A 7,016-nucleotide genomic window follows, 5' to 3' on the forward strand; every position below is an offset into this window, starting at 1 on the left:
AAACAATAGTAGTCATGCCCGGCCAATCTTTCTAACATTTGGTCAATGAATGGCAATGGAAAATGATCTTTTCTTGTGGCCAGATTTAGTCTTCTGTAGTCTATGCATACTCGCCACCCAGTGACCGTTCTGGTAGGAATCAACTCATTTTTTTCATTAGCTATCACTGTTGTACCTCCTTTTTTAGGTACCACATGAACAGGGCTCACCCATGAACTGTCTGATATCGGGTAAATAAGACCTGCATCTAACAGCTTCACAACTTCCTTTCTCACTACCTCCTTCATAACTGGGTTCAATCTCCTTTGAGGCTGCACCACCGGTTTGTGATCTTCTTCCATGAGAATTTTGTGCATGCACATCGTAGGACTTATTCCCTTGAGGTCTTCAATCTTCCAACCCATAGCCCCCTTGAACTTTTTCAGAACTTCAATTAACTTGACTTCTTGTATATTTTTCAAGCTCGAGCTAATGATGGCGGGACATTTTTCTTCAGAATCGAGGAAAACATATTTAAGATTCTCCGGAAGCTGTTTCAATTCTGAACTTTTTGGCTTTTCTTCATTGCAACCCAATGCTATTGGTTGCCTTAAATCTTCCCACCTATGTGTTCGAGAACCTTTAAAGATAGGTTGAGTTTCCAACATTGATACTACCTCCAAGTCATTATCATCGGCTTCTTCATTTTCTCCGAAAATTGACATGCTCAAAACTTTTTCGAGAGGTAATTGCAATACACTCTCCACATGATCACTTTCTTCCACTTGTTGGAGCACTTGTATATTGCTACTAGTGCCAATATCCTCTTTATGCTTCATGGTATTATGAACATTGATTTTTAACTCTTCATCATAAACCTTCAAAGTCAGAGTGCCACCATCCATATCTATCATGACTCTCCCCGTTTCCAAGAATGGTCGTCCCAAAATTATTGGCATCTCTTCGTCTTCTGGCATTTCAAGAATTACAAAATCTACCGGAAACACAAACTTATCCACTTTCACAAGGACGTCTTGGACGACTCCGTAAGGTCGCTTGACCGAATGATCTGCAAATTGGAGAGTCATCCGAGTGTCTTGGATTGCACCAATTCCCAACTTTTTGTAGATGGATAGAGGCATGAGACTGATACTTGCCCCCAGATCAATTAGAGCTCTCTTGAAAGATCTATCTCCAATAGTGCAAGGGATAGTAACTGCTCCTCTATCCTTCTTCTTCACTGGTATCTTCATGCCCTGCAAAATAGCACTACAAGTTTCTGTTAGAATAATGGGGTGGTCTGCAATGGTTCGCTTTTTAGCGATGATGTCCTTCATGAATTTGGCATAGGTGGGCATTTGCTCAAGTGCTTCTAACAACGGAATGTTCAGCTCCAGCTTTTTGAATAGTTCCAAGAACTTCTCAAAATTCTTTTCTTGCTGCCCCTTTTTCTTGTTTCTTTGAGGGTAAGGCAGCTTGACTTCTGGTGTTGGTGTTAATACTTTTTCTTTCGTAACTGGTGCTGGTGTTACCACTTCTTCTTCCACTTGCTCATTCTCTCTTATGTCCAGCTCCACCTCAAGCAATTGATCCTCACTCTCCGAATCCTTTTCCACCACTTCACGTGGTTTCCCTCTCCGTGTGGTGACGGCATTGATTTTTTGATTGTCTTTAGGATTAGTAACAGTTGCGCTTGGGAGGGCTCCTGGTGCTTGCGGAATTGCAAGGTGTTGAGCAATTTGACTCATTTGTACTTCAAGGTTCTTAATTGAGGCTCCGGTGTTCCTTAAATTGCTACGTGTCTCTTCTTGGAATTGGGAGCTCTGAGCGGCCATCTTTTCAATGGCAATTTCCCAATCCGCCTTTCTTGGACCCTGTGGTTGGTATTGTTGTTGAGGTTGCTGGTATGGTTGTTGTTGCGGACGATATTGTTGTCCCTGTGGTTGGTATTGTTGAGTCTGAGGCTGATATGGTTGTTGTCCTTGAACCTGCTTCTGGACGTTTCCTTGCTGGTCTTTCCATGAGAAATTCGGATGATTTTTCCACCCCGGATTATATGTGTTGGCATAAGGATTGTTTTGCCTCAACATATGAATTTGCTCAACCTGTTCTTGAGTTGCTACACAATGCATAGCAAAGTGCGGTCCACCACATATTTCACAAAGAACCGCTTTAACTGGTTCTACCTGTGCTACTGTCTGAGTTCCAATATTCATCTTTTTTAACCTTCTCTCTACCTCTGCAGCAATCTGATCCTCCATCTTAACAACCTGCTCTGGCAATTTCAAATCAATTTTACCCTCCGGTTGGTTCATGGTTCGATCATACAACTCAAGATGCTCGTTAGCAGCAATTGCCTCTATGATCCTTTTCATAACTGTGGCTGTAGCAAAATTTGTTGAACCACCAGCAGCGGTATCAATAAGCTGCTTTGTCTTGAGTCGCAACCCATTCACAAAATTCTGCATTTGCTCGGTAGCGTCCATGTTATGAGTAGGACATGCAGTCAAACACCTTTTGAACCTCTTGTATGCATCCCCCAATGATTCCCCCTCTTTTTGTTTGAAATTGACAATGTCATATCTTTTTCGGATAAACACCGACGCAGGAAAATATTCATTGAGGAATGCCGTTTCCATCTCTTGCCATGTCGTGATACTTGCAGCCGGAAGTGAGTAAAACCACTCCTCTGCGTCATCAGTAAGTGTGAACGGGAACATAACAAGTCTCTTAGCCTCCTCTGAATGACCTTCGATCTTCAATGAAGTTGTCGTAGTGAGAAATCTCTGAAGATGCTTATTTGCATCCTCGTTAATTCTTCCGGAGAACGGCTTGCTCTCTAACTGGCGAATGGTGGATGGATGCAATTGAAAATGTGCCACATTCACAGGTTGATTAACAATAGTCATCCGGTTGGGGTGAGCATTTGCCCCTCCATAGTCCCCTAACAATCTTTCTGCAGGGGGTTGATTTCCAGCCATGTTAACTGGTTCCTGAACTATCTCCCTGTCAAAGTCCGAGTCGCTGTGCTTCGAGTGCACAGACACTTCGTCGTCGCTTTCCTGATGTGGAACACTAAGACTTGCACTTGGTGCTGCCAGTCTTTCAAGTCTTGCCTTGCGGCGTCTCTCGTGCAGAGCTCTTTCTGGTTCTGTGTCAAAAGAAAATTTAGCTGAGGTCTGACCTCGCATAAACAGTTAGACAACAGTTAGAACAGATACAAGACTGCAACGAAATTAAAATAACAGATAAAAATAAAATTTTGGTCGCAGAGCAACAAAATTTCAATTGACTTAGAGTTCGGCTTATAGTTTGGCAGTCCCCGGCAACGGCGCCAAAAACTTGATCGGGAAATTATAGCAAGTGTACTATTTCCTCGATGTAGTAGTAAAGAAGGGTAAATACCCAGTATCGAACTCGCGGACTGCGTGTAAACTACAAGTTTCACAATGATTCAATTGAACAAAAATATCATGGGGGTTGTTTTGGTTTGTTTGATTAATTAGAATTACTAGAAATAAATAAAACACTAAATAAAAGATAGCTTGGTGCAAATATGAGCAGATATGCTAAGGTAGATGTATGAATCCTATGTAACTCCTTGAAACCACCGTGTTCATGAGATGATTTAATTATAACTGTGTATCAATTCTATAAATAGTTCTCCCTAATTCCTTAGTGAAGAACCCCTTAACACTAATTAGACAATCTCAATTCCTCAATAACTGAATTTAGTATTAGGTCTTTTATGCATTAGAGTCTAGAATGAATGATCACTAAAGTGCAATCCTTATTCCTAAGCGATTTGCCGGAAGTGTTTTGATTCACAAGCATTAGGGAGGTTTGTCACGCCAAACCCTAACCATAGAACGATAAGATACTTTCCAATATAATAAAGCATTAAGAACAATGAATCAAAAACTCAATTTATAATTAAACATCAAATTCATCAACAACGGTTGTGACAATTCATCACATAAAAAGATTCAGGGACATCACCCCTAGCATAGTGTTGTTTAGCTACTCATAATGATAAAGAAAACAACAAGAGTAATTGAAGTCATTACAAGAAATTAGTGGTTGATATGATCTCCAATCGCCAGTGCTCTTGAAGATCTTCTTCCAAAACCCTTGACTCTTCTTTCTCTGTAATTCTCTCTGCTCGATGATCCAAGATGCCTCTCTTCTATTCCTGTTAGGTTTTAGTAGTGTTGCTTCACTCACTCCGTATCCGGAATGACCGAAATACCCTTAATGAGGCCCAAGGTTTCCAAAATATCAAAATTAGAACATCTGCCCGCGCTCAACAACACGGGCCGTGTGCAGGAACACGGGTGCCCGTGTTGTCCATCTGGCCCTCACCTCAAAATTCACTTTCTGGGCACTTTTCCACACGGGCCGTGTGCAGGAACACGGGTGCCCGTGTAAAACCTCTGTTTTGCTCTCCAGAATCCACTTTCCAGGCAGCTTTTGACACGGCCGTGTGGGTGCACACGGGTGCCCGTGTTGGCCTCTTCTTTAGCTCTTTCAGCTCCTTTTTCTCGCCTCGGAGTGCCATCTTTCTCGGGATTAACCTGGCCAACAACATACTAACAACCAACGCATAAAATGGCATTTTTATGAAGCTTAAACACACTAATAATGTAAAAGCTCAAACAACCGAAAAACTAAGGAACTTATATAAAAACTTAAAACAATGCCACTTTGTATTACCAAGATTACAACTTTTGATCGGAAAAAGGTGTGGGAACTTACTAGAAATGGTGACCGATCAAGCACGGAGATCTCGTTGACATGTGCTTTGCTGAGGGGATGAAAATCTTGGAACCAGAGAAAGCCTCGTCTGAATGTACTTAGATGGGGAATGAGAATCTCATTTGGCTAGATCTGCCGATGCGCTGACATTGTGTACTCGAAAGGATGTACCTGCGAGATGAATAGATGAGAATGCCCCAGGATATAGCATGACATCTTCAAGGGGTTTCCTCATATGGCAGAGGATAGTGATGCTCACCCACAATGGGCAAATGCAAGAGCAAACAGATTGTCAGACATCTGAGCTTTGAAACTTTCCATACAAGTAATGGATTCAATGAGTTGATATGCAAGTAGTGATTAGAACACCAAACATGTATCGGCCAAAGTATCAAACAGGCATTGATTCTCCAAGAGAATTCCACCAGGAAGTGGGCTTAAGAGGTCAAGCAAGTGTTGACTTCAAAGAGACCAAACAGAAATTGGCTTTCATAGTGTTTCTGCATATTCGTATTGATTGTAAGGATGTCAACAAGTAATAGGCTTACAGACACATTGGGGTATATATGACAACCATCCGCAATTGTTGGATATTCACGACACGAGGGTCGGAAAGGAGATAAACTCACGACACGAGGGTCGGAAAGGAACCAAACTCACGACTCGAGGGTCGGAAAGGAATCAAACTCACGACACGAGGGTTGGAAACTCACGACTCGAGGGTCGGAAAGGAGATAAACTCACGACTCGAGGGTCGGAAAGCAAAGGACTCACAACACGAGGGTTGGAAACTCACGACTCGAGGGTCGGAAAGCAAAGGACTCACAACACGAAGGTTGGAAACTCACGACTCGAGGGTCGGAAAGCAAAGGACTCCGATGTCCACATAACAGGACTCGGGTTGAGGAATACCGACAACCAACTATTTCAACCTCTGGAAGAGATTTGAAAATCTCACTAAAATGCAAAGAGATGCCACCAAAGATTGGACTTTCAGTTTCAGACCGTTGAGGATGACAACCCTGATGGTTCTCAAGTTCATAAGTTATATAGCTCACACCTGAACTTTAAACTGAACACCTCCTGATGAGGAAAGAATGCCACTGCATATTGCTTTGCCCCAACCTGTAAGGATTTTAAAGAAATTCGTCTCGTAAGGACTTCTTGATATTCGTGCTATCATAGCCAACTTGCCCCAGTATCATGAATTTTGGCACCATGCCCCTGCCTGACTTGTATTGTAAGTAGGTTTGACTGTGCTAGGGTGAATGCCCCGGATTGCTTAGCATTTTGAGAGATTTTTGTTGAATCTTGATCTGATTGCGTCAGACTGATTTAAAACTTACTCGATAGAGTAATCAAACACTTTTGTGCCCCTGAGGGTGATCGGACTTTGAAATATTGCTGCCTCTGCTCAACGGAGTTCTGAAGACAACTCGTCCTTCGGGAGGATACAACTTTTCATCTGAAGTTCATGATGGAAACTTTCTTGATGTTAAGCACTTGTTCATATGCAAAGAATGTTTATTATGAGAAATATAATTCTAATGCAAAGAGGATGTTTGTCTCGAAGTTTAAAGAAAACTTTTGAAAGGATGTCGTAACATCGAGTTTTTTTGTTAAAGAAAGATGGTGTGATACCAACTCAAGCACTTAGCGGATCTCCTTGGAGTCAGATTACCGTATTCTCGTGTATAGTTTGCTTTTGAATTGACCCTGCTTGAATTAGGACTTTTCAGGGTTGTAACGTGGTCAGGTTCACGGTTTGAGAAAAAAGGATTTTTTTAGGCTCAAAGTTATTTGGTGCCCACCCCCTTCGTGATGTTCTCCAGTCCTAAGTTCAGTTAACTTGACACAAGCATTCATCTTTCAAGAGGAGTTTGGAAATGATTGAGGAGTCAATGAGGTCTTCTGGACACGGCCGTCACTTTACCTTTTGTTTTTGGTGTCTGATCACACGACTTTGCTCTTTTGATGAGGATTCTTATTTTGTAATCCTTGTTTTTCGCTTTTGCTTTACTTTTTTTGTTTCCCTAACTTTTGCCTGGACAAATTCTTTTGAATTTTGATTTGGATGTCCAGCGGGATGCCCTAACTTTTGCCTAAGTCACTTGTTTTCAAGTTATTGACTTAGCGGGCTTTTTCTTCTTTTTTTTTTTTCATTCTTTTTTTTTGAACAAGTAATGTGATTCGGAATCTCTGATTTGTTTGAAGTGATAGTGACTGCCTGAGTCCTTGATTGATGAAGAATTACCATTCAGGTATCGTCATATTTTGACCTC

The sequence above is a fragment of the Vicia villosa genome, unplaced genomic scaffold (assembly GCF_029867415.1).
Source record: "Vicia villosa cultivar HV-30 ecotype Madison, WI unplaced genomic scaffold, Vvil1.0 ctg.001163F_1_1, whole genome shotgun sequence".
Taxonomy (NCBI): domain Eukaryota; kingdom Viridiplantae; phylum Streptophyta; class Magnoliopsida; order Fabales; family Fabaceae; genus Vicia; species Vicia villosa.